The 26,844-nt window shown below is 32.2% G+C and overlaps 1 pseudogene; it reads left to right on the top strand.

Moving 5' to 3' along the window:
* Positions 1-770: 770 nt before the first annotated feature.
* LOC143388181 (zinc finger and BTB domain-containing protein 41-like) overlaps positions 771-26,844 on the top strand; it is a 30,458-nt pseudogene continuing 4,384 nt past the window's right edge.

The following is a 26,844-nucleotide window of genomic DNA, read 5'->3' as shown; positions in this document are numbered from 1 at the left end:
CAGATGTATATTCTTAATTTGTCTTACCTACTTTCCCACGAGTTTGTATTTACATAATCTTAAAAGTCAGTTTAAGGGCTGGAGATGTAGCTCAGTTTGGTAGAATGCTTGTCTTGCATGCACAAGGCTCTAGGTTTAATCCCCAGCACCACAAAAACAAAACAAAACAAAACTAAAAACCCCATCTGTTTAAAAAAATGATATGTGAAAACTTTCATAATCAAATAAAACTTTTTAAAAATTCCATATAGTGACTCCTGTCCTCGTCCAGCATTAGATCTGATCCCTTAAATACAGTAGGGGAAGTAGTGGAGATACGATATTTATATGCATGTGTAGATGGGAGGGTATGCCCTAGAAGTGGCAGAGAGAAAACCGAGTTACTAGATAGTGTTAGTAGTGGCAAGTGGAAAAAGCAAAGTCCTTTCAGTGCTGTCAGATGAAACCCTAGTTTGATCTATTATTATAGCACATACTCAAATCTGTTATAATTATTTATAACACATAATCATAATTACAGATTTATATTTGAGGTATACCTACTTGTCCATACTGTGACTAGCAATCCATATAATCCACATGATAATAATAAAAATAGATTGTTATAGTGCTTACTTTATACTAGAATGCTTTAAGTTTTATCTGTGTATTAATTCATTTACTTCTCACAGCCCCATGAAGTATTATTAACTTGGATACAAAAAGGTTAAATTTTTTATGGCTTTCTTGAACACAGTAGGAGAAGTGGTAGATGTTGATTATTAATATACATGTATAAACAGGAGGGTATGTTTTAGCAAAATGGCTGAGAATTATTTAAATTTCTGAAATTGAGGATTTGGGTGTATATTTAATTTTGCTAAATCATGACGTTTTATTCCACTGTCAGATTTCATTCACAATGTAGCAAATGTGCTCAATTTAATTTTAATTTCTCTCTTTTGGTAGGGAAATACAAAAGCCACACCCGTGTACACACAGGTGAGAAGCCCTTTGAGTGTGATATTTGTCACCAGCGTTATTCGACAAAGTCTAACCTAACTGTTCACAGAAAGAAGCACAGTAATGAAACAGAATTTCATAAGAAGGAGCACAAGTGCCCTTATTGTAATAAACTTCATGCAAGCAAGAAGACTTTAGCCAAGCATGTTAAGAGGCCAGTATTATTTTGCTTCTATTATATACAATATGGTGCTTTCTAATGTAAGCATGTAGTAAACTAAAAATAGTCAACTAAAAATATCTATGAAAATGCTTATCTCTAATTCTTTCATTGCTTAATATTTTGCAGACTACAGATTAAGAAGAGCAAATATTAATTCATCCATGTTTTTTGTTTATGGTATTGAGATAAGTTTTTTTTTTGATGTTGAAACAGGAATATAGTCTGTAACAGGTTTTAAGGTAGAGCATTTGATTATGTTGTTTTCTGTTTTGGGGTTGGATAAGAATGTCTTCAGAAATATGTGGTTTTAGAATTATAAGAATTTGCTTTACATATTTAATGTGTGAAAGATTGTGAGAAAAAATTTAATATTGTATTGTATATTAGCTCTAAAAATAAATTTACTGAAATGTGGAGTAAAAAAGTGTAATCAGTTACTTTGCAGGTTATTTATAAATTGCTAGGGTTCCTGAATATTTTTAAAATATGGCTATTTTTTTATTTCTGCATAAACTGAGGTTTAAGAATAACTTTGTTAAAAAATCATGATGATAATCTAAATTCTTACCAGAGATGCCTATCACTTTAAGAAAAAAATCAGTGCCTGATTCTTGTAATTACAGTTAGTGGATTTATATGTCATATTGACTTAACTAGTATCATCTTTTCCTAATAATTTTTATTTTTCTTTGGTAAATTTCATGCTGAAAATGCACAAGAATTTATTTCCATCAAGAAGACTAAGAGTGAAAGTTGGAAATGTGATGTAAGGGTTTTTAATTTGTATTAGAAATACAAAGTAAATATAATGTTGCCTTTTGGGAAAGAAAGGTGATTAGGTTTTTTGTTTGTTTGTTTTGCAATTCTGAGAATCAAACCCAGGTCCTTGGGTGTGGGGGAGTTGCTCATGCTAGGCTAGATTTTAAAGTAACATAACTGAACTTATCCCACTTTTAGTATCTTTCTTTTTTGTAAAATTAGTCTAGTGGTTTTTGTAAATTAATCCTGGTGAGTTAGTTTTGGGTGGTAGATCTGATTAGAAATCCTAGTTTTTATTGATACTGAAATCACTATACCAGGTATTTACAGTTGGGTATATCATCTGTGACATTATTTTTGCAGAGTTGAAGTGTTAGTGTTGCTTCCCCCTGACTCCCACCCATTTGTGGTTATCTGTTGCTACATAATAAAGCACCTTAAAAATTTAGTGTACTTAAAACAACTATTTTGTTGTATCTTACCTTTTTGTGGGGCAGGAATCCAAATTTGGGGCAGAGCTTTGCTAGGTAATTCTTCTGTTTTACATGGTATCATTTGAAGTCATTCAGTTGTTTTTAGGTGATTGCTTTTAGGTGGAGATTGGACTGGTTTGGTTTGGGGCCATTTCCAAAGTGACTCAATCACCTGGTAGGCAGCTTGGTGTTTTCTGACAACTAGGATTTCAGCAGGAATGCACCAATAACCTAGAGCTTCCTCTTCTTTTTCATTAGATTACATCAACTTCCTTCTTGTATAGTATTTGGGTTCTAAGACTGATTATACTGTGTGTTTTGAGAAGCCTAGTAAGAACTACAAAGTTAGAGCCTAGCCTCAGAAGTCACATATCATAACTTCCACAACAGAAATCATCATTCAAGGAGTCATACAGCCAGGGCAAATTTAAGGGGAGGGGAATTAGACTTCATTTTTTAGTGGCAAGGAATTTGTAGGAAAATTTATTCTGTTACACTCCTGAAATATTTTTTGAGTATTTAGATTAATATGTTTAATATGTTGTATTATTATTTTTTCTTCTTCATAACAAAGATTCAATTTATATACATAGCAAAATTCTCAGTATTCTCAGCATTTCTCTGACTTCTGTTTCTAGAAATTGAATTTTGTTATTTGAATCTACATAAGATGATGTCTTCCCCTTACTAAGTTCATCATCTGTGGCTATAAAATGATGATATTGATAATTATGTCTACTTCATAGGATTATTGTGAAAATTAAATATATTTTGTGAATTAGCCTTGTGCTTTATGTTACATGTTGTTGCAACAGCCTCTCTTTCTCTTTTTCTATTTCTGATATATGTTACATTTCTTTAAGAGTTGTGTTTCTTTCTGATCACTTCAAGAGAAAAATTTTGAAATTATTTTTCTGTGATTTCATGTTCATTTTTCAAATCAAATTTATGGCAGCACTGATAAAACTTTTTTATTCCCGATACATAAATTGTTTAAACTATATATTGAAATTAAGATTTAAAATAAATGTTGAATTAAGAAATTACTGTCTAAAATTAAGTAAAATTATTTTATACCTCTATTAAACATATAAGGAGTTGAAACTCAGTTATCTTTATAGCTGATACAAAATCATTCCTTGGAGTAATTCCTCCAAATTTTTTTTCTTCACATAATTTGATTGTACTTTTGGTAAGTTTTCTGTTTGTAGAAATTTCTTACTTGAAAAAAAAAATATATATATTTTTCTCATTATGACCTTGTATTTTAGTTTTTAATTAAGGTTTCCTTGCACTTTATGTACATTCATTTAGATTTGTAAGAAATCTTTTACAAGAAGGCCGCATTTGGAAAAACATATGATTTTACATTCTCAAGATAAACCTTTTAAGTGTACCTATTGTGAAGAACATTTTAAATCAAGGTTTGCACAGTTGAAGCATCAGGAAAAGTTCCATCTGGGTAAGGAAGTTAATTTTTTTTAAAGCACCCATGGCAATTATTGATTATTATTATATCATGTTGGAGGGGACTATTGAAGTACTCTTTCCTTCTAAAAGTGGCTTTTTTTTTAAAGTAATTATTTCCCATTATGCCCCCTGCCACCACATATGCATAACATCCCCGTTATTATCATTGCCCAACAAAGTAGTATATTTGTATAATTTATGAACATCCAAGTTTTGGTAGTTATGAAAAAAGTTGCTATTAATATCTGTGTGCAAATTTTTGTGTGGACATAAGTTTTCAATTCTTTTGGGTAAATCCCTAGCAGCATAAGTACTGTATTGAATGGTAAGATTATACTTGGTTTGTAAGGAACCACCATCATCTCTTTTCCCAAGTGACTGTATCATTGTACATTTCCACTAGCCATGAAAGAATTCCTGTTGCTTCACATCCTTGGTATCTGTTAGTCAGCTTTTCATTGTTGTGACAAAATATCTGGGGGAAAAAAAGACCCAAAGAAGGAAAATGTTATTTTGGCTTACGGTTTCAGAGGTTTTAGCCCATTTTCAGCTGGCTCCATTGTTTTAGGCCTGTGGTGAGGCAGTACATGATGGTGGAAAGGAATGGTAGAGCAAAGCTGCTCACCACATATCGATTGGGAAACAGAGAGAGGAAGGGACCGGGGACAAGATATATCCTTCCAGGGCATACCCCCAGTGATGTGTTTCCCCCAGTGAGGGACCACCTACAGTTTCCACCACCTTCCCAAAATGCCATCAAATTAGGAATCCTTTCATGGGCTCATCCACTGAATCATGATCCGATCATATTCCAAAACCCCAATGCTAAACACTGCTGTACTGGGACCAATCTTTCAATACATGAGCCTCTGGAGGACTTTCTAAATGGTAACTATAACAACAGAATTTAGTATTGTCAGTATTCTGAATTATGGCCATTGTAATAGGTGTTTAGTGTTATCTCATTGTTTTAATTTATGTTCCTAATACTTATGATGTAAAGCATCTTTTTATGTTTATTTGCGATTTGTGTATACCTTTGGTGTGATGGATGTCTACTAGATCTTTGGCCCGATTTTTTAAAAAAATTTTTTTAAGTTGTAGATGAACACAATACCTTTAATTTATTTATTTTTATGTGGTGCCTTACATGTGCTGGGTAAGCACTCTACCACTGAGTCATATCTCTGGCCCTTTGGCCCAGTTTTTGATAGGGTCCTTTATTTTATTTACTGTTGAGTTTTGAGAGTTCTTTGTATATTTTGGATGATATATATAGCCCTTTATGAAATATTTTTTTTAAGTATTTCCTCCCAATCTGTGGCTTGTCTTTATTCTGTCACAGAAGAAATTTTTTATTTTAATAAATCCAGCTTATCAACACCTTGGTGGATTTGCCTTTGGTGTCATGTCTAAAAGCCGTTGTCAAACCCACAGTCATCTAGGTTTTTGCCACTATGTCTTAGAATTTTTATAGTTTTACATTTTACATTTAGGTCTATGATTCATTTCAAGTTAATGTTTGCAAAGACTCTAAGGCTTATGTCTAGACTAATTTAAAAAAAATGCATATGGTAACCAGTTTTCTCAGTTGTGTAACATTCATTTATTTGTCATATCAGTTGATCATATTTATGTGACTCTGGGCTCTTTTATGTTCTGTTTGTGTAATTGACTTTTCATCTGCCAATACCATACTCCCTTGACTTTATAGTTAAGTCTTGAAGTAAGTTTTCTAACTTTGTTCTTCTCCTTCAATATGGTGTTGACTATTCTGGATTTTTTTCCCTCTACATATATAATCAGGAGAATTTTTTGATACTTAAAGAATAATTTGCTGGGTTTTGATTGGATTGCATTAATTCTTGGGTCAAATTGTGAAGAACTGGCACAATATCAAGTCTTCCTGTCACTGATCATGGACTATATCTTCATTTATTTAGTTGTTCTTTGATTTTTTACATCATAAATCATGTAGATGTCTACTCATTTTGTTAGATTTTTTTACCTGTTTCATTTGGGGAGACTGTTGAATCACTATTAGTGAATTTTGGATATTAAATTAATGAAAGAAAGTTATACTGATTTGGAGGAGTACTGTATATGCTGCAGTTCCCACACATTAGTAAATGTGATGGTTTTTATTTTGGTAGCAAATGTGTTCAAGGTCATAAACAACTTTGTGGGTTTTTTGTACCATGGATTGTACCCAGCCACTGAGCCACATCCCTAGCCATTTTTATTTTTTATTTTGAAACAGGGTCTCATTAAGTTGCTTAGGGCCTCACCAATTTGCTCAAATTGTCTTTGATCCCCCAGCTTCAACCTCCCGAGCTGCTGAATTACAGTTACATGCCACTGTGCCTGGCAATAATTCATTCTTTGATTATTGAATAGGTTGGGGTGAACCATTTTTATTGTATAAAACACTCATTTTTCAAGGAATAGTGTAAACTTAGCATATGTGAAATGAAATAATGTACTTGATGAATTTTTTTTTGCCTTATGCCATGACCAAGGTGGAGACCATGATCTAGATGGTGGTATAGTTTGATAAATTTTTGACAGTTAATCCCAAAAACAAATTATTGTCATCCCAGGGGGAGGCCTTTATCCTATCCTATTCAATGTTTTTACTAATGTAAGTAAGAATTCTTTACAGTAAATAAAAACAATGCAGGTAAATAGTTTTACACATGGCATAAATCTGGCAGGGGTACTTAATATACCTAAAAATAAAAAATATATTAAAAAATAAAGCTGGTTGTAGTGGCACATAACTGTAATTCCAACTACTCAAGAGACTGAGGTAGGAGGATTGCAAGTTCAAGTTCAGCCTAGGCAATTTAGTATGATGTCCTGTATTTTTCAAAATAATTTTTTTAAAAGGGCTGGGATATCATTCAGTGCCACAGTACTTGTCTGGCATGTACAAAGTCTGATACTGAAAGGAAAAAATTCTGGATATTATGAAATAGGTCAAAACAAATAAGATTAGGAATAAATACAAAATGGTAGTCTCATGGGAATGATCTTTTACTCATTGAGTCTTGAAAAAACATAACGTGGTGGTACATGATCCAAATTCCTCATATTATAGATGGGCTTAATAGCAAAGGCTTTTTAGGCAAAGGCACAGTGTAAACAAATAGACTGACAAAAATCAGTATAGTGTTAAACTATGTTAATAAATGTGTTTTTCAGAATTAGGATATTAATAGTATAATTGGTTTTGTATATTGGCAAATATAGAGAAGGGTAGTTTTGGTGATATAGGATCTTAAAGTCACGTCATTAAAAAAACTGTTGAAGTACCTGAAATATTTTATCTTGAGAAAGAGAATCTTCCTCTCTCTTCAGATACTTTCAATGGTATATCATACAATAAGGCATACTTAATCTTTGTGATTCTAGTACACAAAGCTGGTTTATACAGAATTCTTTTTCTATCCTAACCCTCTCCAAGTTGCCTTTGCTAAATTGTTCTTTAATAGTATTTCATCTGAGAAATTCTAAGGAATCATCATATGGAAATAGTTTTTGTAGTTACTAAATTTGTAGTTGGAGACATGTTCATAATTAGAAGTTGTATGTGAAAAACTCTTTTAGACTTTAGTACCAGGAAAAATAGTTTTCTCTGGGTTTTCTTTCTTTTTGAAATGAAAAACAATTATTAATATTTTTTTGTAGAAACATCCTAGCAAAACTTAGTAAATTGTATAATCAATATATTTGCTTCTGCCTCTTTTTCCTGTTCCTGATTGTTACAACATTTATTAAATAAATGACTTAGTGAGTAAGTAAACATTTTAAGTACTATGGGTGGATATTCTAAGATACAAGTTTAGTTTCACTACCAATTATTTATTAAGTATTAGAACTTACAAATTAAAGTAATTGTTTTGTGAAAATTACTTTCCCATCAATGAAAGCATCCTAGTACATAAGCATATGTCAAACTGGGCGGATGTTAATGTTGTTTACAGAAATTCCTATAAAGGGATTGAACTAGAAAAATTTTCAGGCTTATTGAAAAGTTATTTTTTTTCTTTTTCTTTCTTTTTTTCTTTTTTAGTTGTTGATAGACCTTTATTTTATTTATTTATACATGGTGCTGAGAATCGAACTCAGTGCCTCACACATGCCAGGCAAGTGAGCCACAGCTCCAAACCAAAAGGTTATTTTTCTGTCATGTTTCAGCATATATTTAGGAGAGGTATTCCAGTTTACGAAGTAGTAAGGTTTAGCTAACCTGCTAACTAAAGTTCAGTGAGAAAAATATCCAAGGGAAGTACATTGTAATAAATTTTTATTGAATAATTGCTAAATATATGATTAACTTTGTGTTAGAATCTGGGTATATTATCCCTTCCAAATTAAATTACAATATAATGGATAGCCAAACAATTAAATTAATCACTATGTTATAACACTGTGCTCAAACAAATATTTTACATATGGTTAGTTAGTTCATATAATTTTTTTTTGAGAGAGAGAGAGAGAGAGAGAGAGAGAGAGAGAATTTTAATATTTATTTTTATTTAGTTCTTGGCGGACACAACATCTTTGTTTGTATTTGGTGCTAAGAATCGAACCCGGGCCACATGCATGCCAGGCGAGCGCACTACGACTTGAGCCACATCCCCAGCCCCAGTTCATATGATTTTTAATAAGAGTTGACATTTATTAGGAGAAAAAATGTTAACCCATTTTGTCCCAAGATTTCAATTTTATAGGTGTAGGACACCTATAAAAATTTAAACTTATCAACGAATATGCCACTTAAGGTAACTTTGAAATAATATTTGACTAATATGTTCATAGAATTGAAAACTTGGGACTTAAGGGGTAATAGGCATGGCATGATGTGGAAGTGAAGTACCAGATTTCAAAGCCAATATGCAGCTTTCTTGAGTTGTAACTCTTGTGTTTCTTTTCACATTCTTTTTAAAAACACTTTATTTTAGTTGTAGTTGGACATAACACCTTTATTTTATTTTTATGTAGTGTTGAGGATCGAACCCAGTGCCCTGCATGTGCTAGGTGAGCGTTCTACTGCTGAGCCACAACCCCAGCCCCCCTTTTCACATTCTTTATCTTCCTTTGAACTTGCCATTGAGTGGAACTTATTCTCTCCAGTTGTATATTTGATAAAGTCATGGTGAAATTCAGAATCCAGCAAAGGTCAATATTACTATGGCAAATTTGGGTTTAATTTTGTAGGACTAAATAGAAATGTACCACAACATTTTAAGTCTACTTAGTATCACTAAAACCTTGTTATTAGAAACAGCAATGTATTTCCAAATTGTGAACCCTCCAAAAAAAAAGTTTTTTATCTTTTCAAAGTTTTTTTATTACCTACTTTTCACAGATATTTAGTAGGTGGCATTTTCATTTGGTTCAGCTTGATTTCAAATTAGGAATTAGGAACTGGCCACTTTAATTTATTAATACATTAGTTCATTCAGCATTAATTATGTCTATTACTTAACAAACCCTCTACTTGATTCTAGGACTGTGGAAATGATTGTCACTTGCTTTCCAGGAATAACAATCTAAAAAAGAAGAAGAAAAAACTATGAATCAATAAGTGTAACATATTATAACATATGCACTGATAGTGGTAGGCATAAATGTATAGCACACCTACTAAATTTAACTTAGTATCTCTCTTTGAATGCATACTATTCTTTCTTTTTCTTTCTTTTTTTTAAGGTCCTTTTCCATGTGATATATGTGGACGTCAGTTCAATGACACTGGAAATTTGAAACGCCACATAGATTGTACTCATGGTGGAAAAAGAAAATGGACTTGCTTTATTTGTGGAATATCAGTACGAGAAAGGTGAAGATTTATCTGCATACACAGACAAATTTTAGCACTTTTATGTAAAAAATAATTATTATGAATTTGGCTTATGAAGTGTAGAGTAACTCAAGACACAAAATACCTGAATACTGCTTTAGTTTAAAATATAAAGAAAAAAGAAGAAATTATATGAAATATTGTAGCTAATGATTTGGAGCTAGGATTTGCAGGTTTAGATGATTGATTTAACTTACATTTTATTTGTTTTTGAAATCCCACTAAAATATATTAAAGGCATTATGTTTGCTTTTTAAAGACATTAAGCTACAAAGAGAAGAGAAAGATAACATGGCAACTCAGGTTTGAAAGCTATATAGCAGGTGAATCACTTGTAACTGACTTAGTACATCTAAGAAAAGACAAATCCCAAAGGACCATGGGAAATGGAAAAAGCCTAGTTTGTCACAGAATCCACACAAGGTATAGGAACTAGGAGTATTGAGTACCACTGGAACTCTAGTGAAGGAGAGACAGATCAAAAACACTAGAGTAAATACTTTGAAAGTTTTTCAAGTTAGATCATTAGATTCTTTTCCATAGACCCAATGTGCCATTTCTGCTGGGCATCAGCCCTTTTCCCAAAAGAGGATTGTAGGACTAGAATATGTCACAATGTTATATGATTAAATGCCTTGTGAATGTTGAAAGGAGTAAGCCCTAGGGATTCTTCTGCTAATATCTTGTCCCTATCACTGAATCATGAGCAGATAGTCAAAGATTATAAGATATAGAGAAAAAACTTTAACATGGAAAATAGATTACAGCACAAACAGAGGGGGTGGGAAAAGGACTGTAAGGAAACAGATTATGAAGAAAGAAGAAAACTTTTTTTTAAGTAAACAATTACTAATTGTTTCCCTAGTTGAAGATTCAGAATCCATTATATAAGGGTAGGATACTGTAGGAAAGGATCACCTAGAATCTCCTAGAAATTCAGAGCACAATGGCCAGAGTATAGATATCAATTGGAGAGCTAAAGGATAAGTAGTGAAGGAAAAAAGGTACAAAAATATAAAAAATAAAGATGAGAACATTAGAGGATCAGGGAAATCTAGCATCTGAATAAGAATTTCAGAAAGAATAGAAATAACATGGAGGGCTGGAAATTTATTTTTAATAATGCAAGATTATATCCTAAACTGAAGAATATCAATTGCCAGATAGAAATGACCCAGAAGATGCTTAGGTCATTAGATGAAAATATACATCACTGATATTTCAGAGCACCAGAGACAAAGAGAAACTTTTTATATGCTTTTCGTTGGGTAGGGTCACATACATTGAATAGAATTACTTGGACTTTTCTCAACAGCAACACTAGAAGTAAGATGATGTAATAGTACTTTGAAAATTTGGAAAAAAAAATAATCCCAACCTACAGTTCTTAAAAGAAAACATTTGCACCTGAGAATAGAATTTGACATGTTTTCATGGTGTTAAAAAAATAGCTTTTAATGTCCTATTTCTCATGAACTAAGACAGAGTTTGTACTACCAAAATGCAAGAATAATCTCACAAAGGTGAAGACAAGGGCTACAGGAAAACAAAGTTCTAACATAGGAGACAAGCAAAGGGCATTGACAGGAGGATAGTACATGAAAATACTAAAATGTCAGATATGTGACATATGCAATGTGTAGTCCATATTGGTATTAGTGTGGTCTAAGACTTGTTGAGGGTTGTCATTGGTTAGATTACTTGCTAGCATTTTTATCTTTTAACTAGGAGAACAGAATACTAGAGGAGGTCTGGTTTCTTGCCTCTATTCACTCTCTTTAGAACTTCTGTATGCTAATGTTAATTAAGGATATTTAATTTCTTCCACAGAAATGTTATTTTGGGGCTATCCTCAGAATAAAACAACAACAAAAAGGAAATAATTATTTCTGAGGAGGGAGTAAAAAATGAGATTAAGGAGAAGCTTTAAGTCTTAATCTGCACATGTACTTAATGCTATTTTAAACAGTACATATAAATTTTATCACTCTTCAGGATGTGAAAGTTTCATAGTTTAAAGCAGTGAGAAATGTCATTTTCTTAAAACAATAGATGGAAATGATGGAGGTATAGTAAAATCATTATAGTACATTATATAAAATCATTTATAGATAGAAAAAATATAGACTATTGTTTGGGCATAAATTAATTTTTCTACTAATAGTATGTCTGTAAAAATAAAAAGTAAGCCAAAAGAAAACCAAAGATAATTCTTCTATCTTTTTACTATAACTACTTAGAAGGTAGGGGTCTGATTATTTTTGGGGGGGTGGGTATTTTCCTCAGTGCTGGAACTGTTACTTGTCAAGTGTTGGTGGTCCTTGTAGAAGTGCACCATCTGCTGGTGGAGCTTGACTTTCATTTCATATTAAGCCTTTTAATGAGACTGAAATTAAAAAACAAACTAGTATTGACAGCTAAAAGCCTGCAAGTCTCACTTGCTTTTCATTTCCTTTCCTCTTTTAAATAACATGTCCATGTTTACTTAGCACATTAGTATGTGGGAAAATTCTGAATGTTAGAATTTCAGGGACTGCTGGTTGTGGTTTACTTGGAGTTGTAATGGTTACACACTAGCCCATCCAGGTCAGTGGAACTGGAAGACTTAGGAAGAGGAAAAATTATATCCTTTATATAGGTTCCTTTTATACATCACCACCTGAAAGTCAGTAACACCTGTATTGTTTTCTTTGCCTTAAAACATCTAACAAGTAATGAGCACACATTTGGAAGGAAAAACTCATAAACTGAATTCCTTAAATATTTTCAACCTTCTGTACTAAAATCCACATAAGTTTTACGCAATTCAGTAGTGATAATTGAGCATTTTTTACTTACACTTCTTCAAAGTGTGCTTAAGTTATACAGTTAAATATGTAAGCAACCAATAACAAAGAATGCCACAATCAGTGTTTTTAATTTATGTTTAATGAGAAAGACATAACAAGCATATTTGTATACTGCTGTTCAGTAGAGAGTAAAAATATTGTAGGAAAAAGAATTGCTATAATATCTCTGGCTTTGTATACTATTCTATTAATCTTTCTGGAAATTTGTAGTATATACTTGGGTATATAATAAAACTTTAAATTTATGTATTTTTAACACAGAACTACTTTGAAAGAACATTTGAGAATCCATAGTGGAGAAAAGCCTCATCTTTGTAGTATTTGTGGACAAAGTTTTCGTCATGGAAGCTCATACAGGTAAGTAAAGCTATTTTTCCCTATGTGAGGTAAGATACAATTACATTTCCATTTTATTTATTTCTTATAATGTTTTTGTTGAATATTTCTAAACATATGTAAAATTGTATAAAAAGCTTTCTGTTCTCTACAATTTTTAATATTTATTTGCATTTTAAAGGATTTATAAAGAATATTATTAAATGTTTCCTCATTGCCAAATTTACTAAAGGCTTTACTAAGTTATTATTTTAATATTTATTTATTTTTCCTTGAATGAGAATTTATTTGGAACCTTTTTGTTTCATATTTGGTGTTGTTTGTTTGTTTGTTTGTTTGTTTTTGCTTATGTTTTTGTTTGCAGTACTAAGGATCCAATCCAGGGCTTTGAGCATGCTAGGCAAATGCTATATCATTGAGTTACGTTCCCAGCTCTATTTCTTCATTCTTAATTATACAAGAATATCTTTAGTATAAAAACATGGCAAGTTTAAAACTCTAGAATTCTCAATTTTATGAATGAATCTCTGACCACATTTGAAGTTTATGAAAATGTTTTTCTAGATATATAACTGCTTTTTGGAAATGCTTGTATCATTTTAATTTAATGAATGGTTTCTAGAATTTTAGTCGTAAGGCTTTAGTGTTTACACTTTCATTTATTATTTTTCTCTTAAATTTAGACAGATTTTTTTCCTTTAGATCCAGTCCAGTTAGATTACTTATTTTAGTTATGGTAGAATCAACACTTATTTTGGCAACTTGAATGAGAAAGCTCTTCATTTTACTAGGAGATATATATATGTATATGTATATATATATATATATATATATATATATATATATATATATATATATATATATATATATATATAAAATGTGTATATATATGTGTATACTGTATATGTGACAAAAGATAAGAGTGTGTGTGTCTATATATATACACACACATTGTATGTATATATAATAGATTGCAGGGATAGAAGGATTCAAGTTAAATCAATTTTAATAATCAAAACCTTTATAATCTGTGTTTGAATGACTATAAAAGGAGTTCCATTTTCCTCAACTAGTGCAAAGAGTGGTAAAGTGTAATTTTCATAATGTTGAGTTTTTTTATAATACAATAAATTCTGAACTATCAATTTATAAGTGGTATCACTTGTCTTCTGGAATAGTACTAATCTTCAGTTATTTGCTGTGTTATTTGCTATTATTATTATTATCATGTGTTTAGTCACTTGTACAGTTATTCCATTTGTCTGATTCTATTCCTGTAATATTCCTCCTTTCGATGTTTCTAAGACTTGGCCAGTCAGATAACAACCCCAGATATTTGGTAGATTCATGAAATAGATTTAAGATCTAACATGCTGGGAAGAAATATTATCCAAAAGTGGTTTAAGCATGTGCAAATGTTAAAATGCTTTTTTGGAAGTGGTGAATAGAACCCTGGGGCCAATGAACAGAAGACTGAGAAAGGCTCTGAAAGTCACAGATAAAAGACAAATAGTACCTGAAGGAGGTTGGTTAGACAGCCCATTTTTCATTATGTATTCATTTTCATGTATTTGTCATCTGTTTCAGTGGTCTGCACTTTTTTTTTTCTTTATAGGCTTCACTTACGAGTCATCATGATGACAAAAGATATGAGTGTCATGAATGTGGATAAACATTTATTCGTCCTGACCACCTTACAAAGCACAAAAAATACATTCAGGTAGGCTATATTTTGTTTTTCTATTTTCAGAATTTTTTAATACCTAAAAAGAACATCATAATACATCATGTTTACATTAGCTGTAGTTTTAATAATTAGTTGTATATTGATTACTCCTTTTTAATGCTGATTCTAAAAGCCTTTCTGAAAGAAGTATCTAAAAGAGAAGTAATTTTATGACATTCCCTGAAATTTTAATCATATATTTGGTCACCCTTTGTAACTACAAAGTATAGTTTAAAATTTAATTTTAAACAAATTCTCAAAAAATTTGAATTTGCATAACATGGTGATATGTGGAATTATTGCTATTGTCACATCCCTAATGGAAGAAACTGTGATAATATTTCCCACTTTGATTGTATTTAAGAAATAGTTAGCAAAATTTTGGTGTTTTAAAGGAAAATGATTGTAATTGTTTATGTTATACTAAATTTTGAAAGCATCTTTGGAAAAGAGTATTTTAATAATCCTGATCAATTTCAGATCTTTATACTGTATTTATAATTTTTACATTCTGGGGATTTCTTTCATATTTTCCTCTTAGATTGATGTTCAGGAAGTTCTAAGAGAGTCAAATATGTGAGCACAATAATGGGAAAGAGCCATCTCTAAGAGCACAGTAGAACAGGTGATTATTCTAATAAGCATAATTTAAAATATAAAGTATACAACAAATAGTAGTTATTTTCTTAAATCATATCAGTGAGGCAGATTGCAGTCATTTTCAATTTTTTGTAATTTTTAGTTTTTTATAGTTTTTTACTATTGGGGATTGAACCAGGGCACTTGACCACAGAGCTGCATCCCCAGCCCTTTTTTGTATTTTTATTTATAAACAGGTTCTTGCTGAGTTGCTTAGTGCCTCGCTTTTGCTAAGGCTGGCTTTGAACTCAAGATCCTCCTGCCTCATCTTCCCTAGCCGCTGGATTACAGACGTGCGCTACCACACCCAGCTGAGATAGTGATTTTTAAAGACCAAGTATTTGTAGCTAAATGTAAAAATAGGAAATCACCTAGGATTTTTCATTACATTTGCATTTTGGCTCATTGCAAAAGTAAGAAATCCCACAGATGAAAATCTTTCAAAAGAAAAGTACAGGGGCTGGAGATGTGGCTGAAGCGGTAGCGCGCTGGCCTGGCATGCGTGTGGCCCGGGTTCGAACCTCAGCACCACATACAGACAAAGATGTTGTGTCCGCCAAATACTAAAAAATAAATATTAAAATTCTCTCTCTCTCTCCCTCTTTCTCACTCTCTCTCACTCTTTCTTTAAAAAAAAAAAAGCAAAGTACAAAGATCTGAAAATGTTCAGGTCCTTTTTATAAATAGTAAAACAGCCTCTTTTCAATGTAATGCATGTTCATTTGAGGTGTTCACATCTAGACATATATATCTATATAAACAACTAAAAAAGATCCTGGGTTTTAAAGTAATTTCATTTATTTTGCTCTTTTACATTGAAAGGTAAGATTTGAAATCTACAGCAGAATGCTATTAATTTCTTTTCCAAGTGGATAAAGAATTTACATTCATGAAATTAAATATAGATTCCCTTAGGAAAGATGTTTAAGAAAGTAATATAAAGGAAATAGCCCAGAATAATAGGTGGTTTTACTTTCTTGGTTTATTTCCTAACATGTGATCTTATTGTTTGGTCATTTATTTAGGGGGGGGGGACAAACTGAAATGTATACTATAATCAAAGTATTTGGAACTTTATTTTTAGGTGAAAAGGCTCATCAATGTGAAGAATGTGGAAAATGTTTTGGTCATAGGGATCATCTCACTGTTCATTACAAAAGTGTGCACCTTGGTGAGAAAGCGTGGCAAAAGTGAGTGAAAAAGTAAAATTTTTCATAATTACTACATAGGCTGAGTCTTGATTGAGGAAGAGTTAGAGCTTTTTGTTTAATTAGGGATAGGTTAATCAGCTATTTTTTTTTCTAGTTTATCATAGCTTCTTTATAGATCTTAAAGAATTGAGCAAGGCATATTTTTTCCTACTTATTTTCACTGAATTGAAGGAGTAAGAGGGGGTAGACATAGACTTTGACTTAAATAATACTCTTGCAAATATCTTAGTCCTCACAATTAAATTTTACATTTGAGATTATTTAACTCAAAAATACTCTTAGGCTCTATAGTATGCTGCTCACTAAGTTAACTTTTGGGTAATTTATAGTTTTATGTCTATGATAAAAATGAGGGGCAAGTATTTCATTCCTTGAAATTTATTTGATTTATAAGTGCAAATATCAAATATTTATTAAGAAGTGAAATGATGAGAGCATTGTCAACTTTTTGATGAATGTGAATTTTGAGATTGCTGCAGTTTCTAATCAGCCTCAGTATTTGTTTCTTTAATGTTTTAATTTACATAAAGTGAAATTTTCTCTTTTTAGAGAATAGTTCTGTAAGTCATATAATCACTACCATCAGAATACAGACTATTTCCATAACCTCAGAATTTATACCCTTTGTACTCAGTTGCTCTTCCCTTTAGCCCACTATTGATCTGTTTTTGTCCTATTAATTTTTTCTTGTATATTTAAATAGCTGATATTAAAACGTGATTTAAAATAGTTGAAAATCTAAAGGCTTCTTTTTATGGATTTTTGAATATAACTGGAGGAATAAGAACCAGCAACAAGCTCCATACTTAAAAGTATTCATGTTTCTGTAGAGTTCTATGCTTTATTCATTTGATAATTATATGTACAGTTATAAAATTAGGACTTATTTTCATTATTAGTATAAATTACATTGAAAAATGCAAACATTTTTATTTTCTTAAATATAAAGCAACCTTTCATCAATGTGATGTTTGTAAGAAAATTTTTAAAGGAAAATCAAGTCTGGAAATGCATTTTCGGACACATTCATGTAAGACTTAATGGGTACTTCATATATACTTTGGTGAGGTTATTCAGGAGTAAAATATGCCTATATTTGTTCTTGGTTAAATCATTTTCCTCATTAAGATGTCTACTCATTATATTGGAGTTTATGTGAATAAGCAATATTGTGGTCTTCTAGTCTGTATTCTAAAAGCTTCAGTACTTTTGAATATCATTATTTAGAATTTGGAAAATTATTCTCCTATGTGGCTTATTCTCATCCATACATGTTTTGCTTATGTAATCCTCAGAGTAGTGATTATATATTTACTTCAACAGTTGTCTTGTTGAAACAGTAATACATTAGTTAAAATTGCCATAAACTGATAGAAATCTGGTATTGGATTTTAGCCTTGGTTCATATTTTTAAGTTCAAGGTAAATTGTCTTTATAAGATCTTTGTGCTGTAGTGTAGCATATAAAGTGTACAAATATTAATGGACAGATCATTGAGTTTTTATAATTAACATGTCAATGTAGCCACCCCTCAGATCAACATGTAGAATACTGCCAGGACCCCAGAGGCATCTTCCCTGTCCCCTCCTTGCAGAGATAATGACTATGTTGACTTATATCAATAAAAATCAGTTGTGTCTGTTTGAACCTCATATAAATGGAATTACATAATAAGAACATTTTTTTTCAAGATCTGGCTTTCACTCAAAAGTATGTCTGTGAGATACTTTTATGAGAGGTTTATTTTTATTCTCATATTAATATACCCTACTTTATTTTGTCCATTCTACTGTGAAGGAAGCATTGCTTAGTTCTTTGAACAGTCTTGTCCATATTTTTGCATAAACATGCAAAAAAATTAATTATTCTGGTATTATACCTGACCCTGCAATTCCTGGCAACAAGGATAGACATTACTAAACAGGTTTTTAAGACAATCGTGTCCATTTGTACTACCACTAGCAGTGTAAGAATTCTAGTTGCTCCACATTTTCACCAATGTTTCATATTTTGTGTTAGTTCACCTGATGGATATGTAGCACTAATTGAAAGTAGCCTTTATTTGCATTTTTGTGATGAGTAGTGATATTCAAACCTCCCCATATTTTATATGCTTGCTGGCCATTTGGGCATCCACTATTATAATTAATTCTTCTCATTTTCTTAAATCTTTTTTTTAAATTCATTTGTAAGAGTTCTTCTAAATTAGTTGTTTTAGCCTGTTGCTGATTGTATATATTGTAGATATCTTGTTCTACTCTATGACTTATCTTTTCACTTTAGTAATGGTATCTTTCTACTTTTGAAAAAAAATTTTTTTTCAGTTGTCTATAGACTTTTATTTTTTTTATTTGTTTTTATTGGTGCTGAGGATCGAACCCAGTGCCTCATTCCTGCCAAGCAACCACTCTACCACTGAGCTACAGACCCATCCCTGGTAATGGTATCTTTCAATGAACAAAGATTCTGAATTTTAAAGACATCATGTATCTTTACAAAATTTTTTATATTTATGTTCTTTTCTATTTTAAGAAACTTTTTTTATAATATGACTTATTTATTTTTTTAATTATATATGACAGTGGAATGCATTACAATTCTTATTACACATATAGAGCACAATTTTTCATATTTCTAGTTGTATACAAAGTGTATTCACACCAATTCGTGTCTTTATACATGTACTTTTTAAAAAAAAAAATTTAATTTTTATTTTTCCCTTAGTTGTTGATAGATCTTTATTTTATTTATTTATATATGGTGCTGAGAATCGAACCCAGTTCCTCACATATACAAGGCAAGTGCGCTACCACTGAGCCATAATCCCAGCCCTATACTTATACTTTTGATAATAATGATCATCACATTCCACCATCACTTATAACCCCATACACCCTCTCTTCCCCTGCAACCCCTCTCCCTATCTAGAGTTCGTCCGTTTCTCCCATGTTCCCTCTCCCTATCCCACTATTAATCAACCTACTTATAGCAAAGAAAACATCGGCTTTTGCTTTTGGAGATTGGCTAACTTCACTTAGCATTATCTTCTTTAACCTAAAACATTTACCTGCAAATGCCATGATTTTATTCTCTTTTATTGCTAAGTAATATTCTATCATGTATATATGCCACATTTTTTTTATCCATTAATCTATTGAAGGGCATCTAGGTTTGTTCCATAGTTTAGCTATTGTGAATTATGCTGCTATAAACATTGATGTGGCTGTGTCCCTGTAGTATGCTGTTTTTAAGTTCTTTTGTACAGACTGAAGAGAGGGATAGCTGGGTTAAATGGTGGTTCCATTCTTAATTTTCCAAGAAATCTCTGTACTGCTTTCCATATTGGCTGCACCAATTTACAGTCCCACCAGCAGTGTACGAATGTACCTTTTTCCCCACATCCTAGCCAACACTTATTGGTGTTTGTTTTCATAAAAGCTACCATTCTGACTGGAGTGAGATGAAATCTTAGAGTGGTTTTGACTTGCATTTCTCTAGTTGCTAGTGATGATGAACATTTTTTTCATATATTTGTTGGTTGATTGTATATCATCTTCTGAGGAAGTGTCTCTTCATGTCCTTGGCCCATTTATTGATTGGATTATTTGGGGTTTTTTTTTGGTAGTTAGCTTTTTGAGTTCTTTATATACCTAGGGATTAGTGCTGTATCTGATGGGTGAAGGGTAAAGATTTGCTACCAAGATGTAGGCTCTCTAATCACCTCACAGGTTGTTTCTTTTGCTGAGAAGAAACTTTTTAGTTTGAGTCCACCCCATTTATTGATTCTAGATTTTAATTATTTTAAAAGAAGTGCCACAGGAGTCTTATTAAAGAAGTTGGGACCTAAGCTCACATGATGGAGATTAGGGCCTACTTTTTCTTCTTTTAGACACAGGGTCTCTGGTTTTATTCCTAAGTCCTTGATCCATTTTGAGTTGAGTTTCATGCATGGTAAGAGATAGGGGTTTAATTTCCTTTGGTGCATATGGATTTCCAGTTTTCCCAGCACCATTTGTTGAAGAGGCTACCTTTTCTCCAGTGCATATTTTTGGCAACTTTGTCTAATATAAGATAATTGTACTTTTGTGGGTTAGTCTCTATGTTCTGTACCATTGGTCTACCAATCTGTTTTGGTGCCAATACCATGTTGTTTTTGTTACTATTGCTCTGTAGTGTAGTTTAAGGTCTGGTATAGTGATGCCACCTGCTTCACTCTTCTTGCTAAAGATTGCTTTAGCTATTCTGGATCTCTTATTTTTCCAGATGAGTTTCATGATTGCTTTTTTATTTCTATGAGGAATGTCATTGGGATTTTGATCAGAATTGCATTAAATCTGTATATTGCTTTTTGAAGTATGGTCATTTTGATAATATTAATTTTGCCTAACCAAGAGCAAGGTAGATCTTTCCATCTTCTAAGGTCTTCTTTGACTTCTTTCTTTAGGGTTCTATAGTTTTTATTGTATAGATCTTTCATCTCTTTCATTAAGTTGATTCCCAAGTATTTTATTCTTTTTGAGGCTATTGTACATTGGGTAGTTTTCTACATTTCCATTTCTGAGGATTTATCACTGATATACAGAAATGCCTTTGATTTATGGGTTTTGATTTTATATCCTGCTACTTTACTGAATTCATTTACTAGTTTTAGAAGTTTTCTGGTGGAACTTTTAGGGTCTTCTAGTTATAGAATCATATCATCAGCAAATAGTGCCAATTTGAGTACTTTTCCTATGTGTTATCTCTTTTATTTCTTTCACTAATTGCTCTTGGCCAGTGTTTCAAGAACTATGTTAAATAGAAGTGGTGAAAGAGGGCATCCCTGTGTTGTTCCAGTTTTTAGAGGGAATGCCTTCAATTTTTCTCCATTTCAAATGATATTGGCCTGGGGTTTAGCAAAGATAACCTTTATGATGTTGAGATATGTTCCTGTTATCCCTAATTTTTCTAGTGTTTTGAACATAAAGGGGTACTGTATTTCATCAAATGCTTTTTCTGCATCTATTGAGATGATCTTATAATTCTTTTCTTTAAGTCTGTTGATGTGATGAATTAAATTTATTGATTTCCATATGTTGAACCAACCTTGCATCCCTGGGATGAATCTCACTTGATTGTGGTGCATGATCTTTTTGATATGTTTTAATATTCGATTTGACAGAATTTTATTGAGAATTTTTACATCTATGTTCATTAGAGATATTGATCTGAAGTTTTCTTTCTTTCATGTGTCTTTGCCTGGTTTTGGAATCAGGGTGATATTTGCCTCATAGAATGAGTTTGGAAGTGCTCTCTCTTTTTCTATTTCCTGAAATAAATTGAAGAGTATTGGTATTGGTTCTTCTTTAAAGATCTTGTAGAACTCGGCTGTGTATCCATCCAGCCCTGGGTTTTTCTTGGTTTTTTAGACTTTTGATGGCATCTGCTATTTTGTCACTTGAAATTGATTATCCTGATTCAATTTAGGCAAATTATGTGACTCCAGAAATTTGTAGATGCCTTCGATATTTTCTATTTTATTGGAGTACAAGTTTTCAAAATAATTTCTAATTATCTTCTGTATTTCTGTATTGTCTGTTGTGATATTTTCTTTTTTTATCACATATGTTAGTGATTTAGTTTTCTCCTTCTCTTTGTTAGCATGGCTGAGGGTCTATCAATTTTATTTATTTTTTCGAAGAACCAACTTTTTGTTCTGTCAATTTTTTCAATCATTTCTTTTGTTTCAATTTCATTGATTTCAACTCTGATTTTAATTATTTCCTGTCTTTTGCTGCGTTTGGTGTTGATTTTTTCTTTTTTTCTTAGGGCTTTGAGATGTAATGTTAAGTCATTTATTCATTGACTTTTTCTTCTTTTAAAAAGAGGAATGAACTCCATGCAATGAACTTTTCTCTTAGAACTGCTTTCATCATGTCCCAGAGATTTCAATATGTTGTATCTGTATTGTCATTCACCTCTAAATTTTTTTTTAATCTCCTCCTTGATGACTTCTGCAACCCATTGTTCATTCAGTAGCATATTATTTAGTCTCCAGGTTTTGGAGTGGCTTTTATTTCTTATTTTATCATTGATTTCTAATTTCATTCCATTATGATCTGATAGAATGCAGGGTAGTATCTCTACTTTTTTATATTTGCTAAGAGTTGCTTTGTGGCATAGTATGTGATCTATTTTAGAGAAGGATCCATGTGCTGCTGAGAAGAAAGTGTATTCACTAGTTTGAAGAATGAAATATTCTATTTATGTCAGTTAAATCTAAGTTATTGGTTGTATTATTGAGTTCTGTAGTTTCTTTGTTCAGCTTTTGTTTGGAAGATTTATCTAATGATGAAAGAGGTGTGTTAAAGTCACCAAAATTATTGTGTTGTGGTCTATTTGACTCTTGAACTTGAGAAGAATTTGTTTGATGAATGTAGATGCTCCATTGTTTGGGGCATATATATTTATAATTGTTAAGTCTTGTTGGTGTATGGTTCCCTTGAGCAGTATGTAGTGTCCTTCTTTATCCTTTTTGATTGACTTTAGTTTGAAGTCTACTTTATTTGATATGAGGATGGAAATCCCTGCTTGCTTCTGCAGTCCATGTGAGTTGTATGTTTTTTCCCAACCCTTCACTTTCAGTCTGTGGATGTCTTTTTCTATGAGATGAATCTCTTGGAGCTAGCATATTGTTGTTGTTGTTTTTTTTTTTTTTAAATCCAATCTGCTCGTCTATGTGTTTTGATTGGTGAGTTTAGGCCATTAACATTCAGGGTTATTATTTAGACATGATTTGTATTCCCAGCCATTTTTATTTGTTTTTGTCATTTAACTTTACTAGGTTTCTCTTGTGATTAGATTTTCCTTTAGTGTAATCCTTCCCTCTGCTGATTTTCATCAGTTTTTCATTTCCTCTTCTTGGAATATTTTGCTGAGGATGTTCTAGAGTACAGGCTTTCTAGTTGTAAATTCTTTTAACTTTTGTTTATCACAAAAGGTTTTCATTTCATCATCAAATCTAAAGCTTAGTTTTGTTGGATATAAGATTCTTGGTTGGCATTCATTTTCTTTCAGAGCTTGGTATATGTTGTTCCATGATCTCCTGGCTTTGAGGGTCTGGGTTGAAAAATCTGCTGAGATATGAATTGGTCTCCTCCTATATGTGATCTGATTCCTCTCTCTTACAGCTTTTAAGATTCTATCCTTATTCTGTATGCTAGGCATTTTCATTATAATGTGCCTTGGTGTAGATCTGTTTTAATTTTGTACATTTGGTGTCCTGTAAGCCTCTTGTATTTGGTTTTCCAGTTCATTCTTCATGCTTGGGAAATTTTCTGATATTATCTCAGAGAGATTGTGCGTTCCTTTGATTTGAAACTCTGTGCCTTACTCTATCCCAGTAACTCTGAGTTTTGGTTTTTTGATGCTATCCCATAATTCTTAAGATATTCTGTTCATGGTTTCTAACTATCTTCACTGTGAGGTCAACTTTATTTTCCAGGTTATATACTTTGTCTTCATTATCTGACGTTCTTTTTTCCAAGTGATGTAGTCTGTTGGTTATGCTTTCTAACTTTTTTATTTGATTTATTGTATCCTTCATTTTAAGGATTTCTGATTGGTTTTCTTTCAGAGTCTCTATCTCTCTTTGGAAGTAATCTTTTGCTTCCTTTATTTGCTCTCTTATTCATTGTTTGAGTAATCAATTTTTGCTTATATTTGCTCATTTAGGTCATTCTTTAGTTCACAGATCATTTTAATTATGAACCTTCTGAACTTCTTCTCTGACATTTCATCAACTTTCCTGTCCACGGGTTCTGTTTATTATAGTGTCCTGGTTTTTTGGGGGCACTTTCCTTCCCTGTTTTTTCATATTGTCTATGTGTCTTCCTTTCTTGCAGTGTGGATCTGAGATATTACACTTTCTTTCCTCTATTCTTATAGTACCCATGCAGATTGTCTGTACCTCACTTGATGTTGTGCTTCCAGACCCTGTTGGTGTCCCTTATTGAATGCTACTGCATCCTGGATCTGGGTCCTGTGTAAGCTGGTGTGGGTGAATCTGGGCCTCTGGGCTTGACCTCCCTTGGTAGTCTGCTGTTTGGGAGGGACAGTCCTGTGGCGGGTGTGGCTGCAGGAGGGATGGACCAGGCCTACTGAGAGCCTGGGTCCCCTGCGGGCTGGTGTGGGAGGTCTGGGGTGGATCTCTGCTCCTGCAGTAGTCTGCTGGTTTGAAAGCTTTAAAGAAACAAACTTCTTTAACTTCAGATAATGAAGACAAACTGACCCCAGGTAATCGAAACATTGGATGTCACTTTCTTAGAAGCTTTATTGTAACCTTCATATTTAGATCTACACATCTTGAATTTTTGTTGTTATTAAGGAGGGATGAATATTCCCATTTTGACATATAGTTATCTAGATGTGCTACCACTGTATACTGAAAGACTATTCTCACTGCATGTTGTTGATACATTTGTTTTAAATTAAGTGATCACATGTGTGGTTTGTCAATTCTATTATGTTCTATTGAACTATCTGTATAGACTTTTAAAGTTTAGTAATGTGATAAGTTATGTTTAGTTTTGTATGTCAAACCTTACGTTTCTGGAATAAACACAGATTGATTCACGTTCTATTACTCTGTTAATGATATATTACCCTGTTCCTCCATCATGTTGTATTCACGATATAACATCCTGTTCCTGATGTATTACCCTGTATAGCTGAATTCAGTTTGTTTACTTGCTTTTGTTTCTCTCCTCCTTTTCTTTCTTTTCTTTTTTTCTTTCTCCCTTTTTCTCTATGTTCATGAGACATATTACCTATATTTTTTTCCTTGTAATGTCCCTTTCAGGCTTTGTTATAATGAGACTGGTAAAAAAAATGACATGGGAAATAATACATCTTTTTGAAGTACGTAGAGGAGTTTGTGTAAAATTGGTATCATACTCTCAATATTTAGAAGAATTCAGTGGTAAATCCCTCTGAGTTTATTTATTTTATTTAGAGAAAGGTTTTAATTTTTTGCAGTGTTGGGGATCAAATCCAAGGTCCACTGTGTGCTAGTCAAACACTTTACCACTGAGCTATGTCCCCAGTCTAATTAAAGATTCTTTAATAGTTATAGAGCTGTCAGATACTCAGTGTCTCTTTTGACTTTAAGATATTTGTATAATCTAAAATACCAAATCTTTTGGAAGAATTCAGGGTATTTTATCTATCTCTTTAATGATTATAGGATCTTTGGTTATAACCATTTTTCATTCCCATTATTGGTAATGTATTTTTTTACTCTGTCTTTTAAAGCTCTACATAATGAATTGATTCATTGCATTCTTCAAGTTTTGTATTTCATATTTTCACTATAATGCCATTAAAATATTTTCTAATATTCTGATTTTTTTCTCTTTAGATTTGATCATATATTTTTCCTTTACTGTCCATTCCTTCTTGCATTATCTTTGGCATCTATAATTATTTTCCTTCTGCATGAGAAACACCATAATCTCTTAGCTTTTATTTAACTAAAATGTTTTTATTTTTACCTTAAGGAGGATAGTTTTTCTGGCTATAAAGTGACATTAGCATTTATTTTCTTATAGCACTTTAAATATGTCATCTCTCTTCTTCAAGCTTCTTTGACTTTTTTGAAATTTTTACTGTTATTTTTATTGTTGATCACTTGAAAGAAATGTTTCCCAGTTGGTTTTGCTTTTACAGATTCTTCTTTATCTTTGGCTTTCAATAGTTTTGCTCTTGTATTAATCAGCTTTTTTTTGTTGATGTGACCAAAAGACCTGATGAGAACAATTAGAGAAAGCACAGTTTATTTGACTCATACTTTTAAATTTCTCAGTCCATAGATGACCAACTCTATAGCACGGGGCCTGAGATGAGGCAGAACATTATGGTGGAAGAGTAGGGCAGTGGAAGTCAGCTCAGAACATGGCAACAAGGAAGCAGAGGGAACTCTGTTCACCAGGGACAAAATACATACCCAAAGGCATGCCTCCAGTGACTTACCTCCTTCAGCCACACCCTCCCTGCCATTCATGTGGATAAATGTACTGATTAGGTTAAGGCTCTCATAACCCAATTCTTGTACTTTATTGCTTTGTCTCACACATGAGCTTTTTGGGAAAACCTTGTCTAAACATTAACAACTGTAGTATGACTTCATGTGTTTTTTGTTGTACTTTGTTGCTTATATTTTGTGAAGCTTGTGGAACTTACTGCATCTACAACTTGCTGTCTCTTTTTTTGGGGAAGGTTCTCAGTCACATTCTCTTTAAATATAGCTTTATTATATACTCTGGGAATTCAAGTATTCATATGTTAGACCATTTCACTTTGTCATATATC

Source organism: Callospermophilus lateralis, unplaced genomic scaffold (assembly GCF_048772815.1).
Source record: "Callospermophilus lateralis isolate mCalLat2 unplaced genomic scaffold, mCalLat2.hap1 Scaffold_112, whole genome shotgun sequence".
In the NCBI taxonomy this organism is placed as follows: Eukaryota; Metazoa; Chordata; class Mammalia; order Rodentia; family Sciuridae; genus Callospermophilus; species Callospermophilus lateralis.
This window is presented reverse-complemented; position numbering and strand designations above follow the sequence as displayed.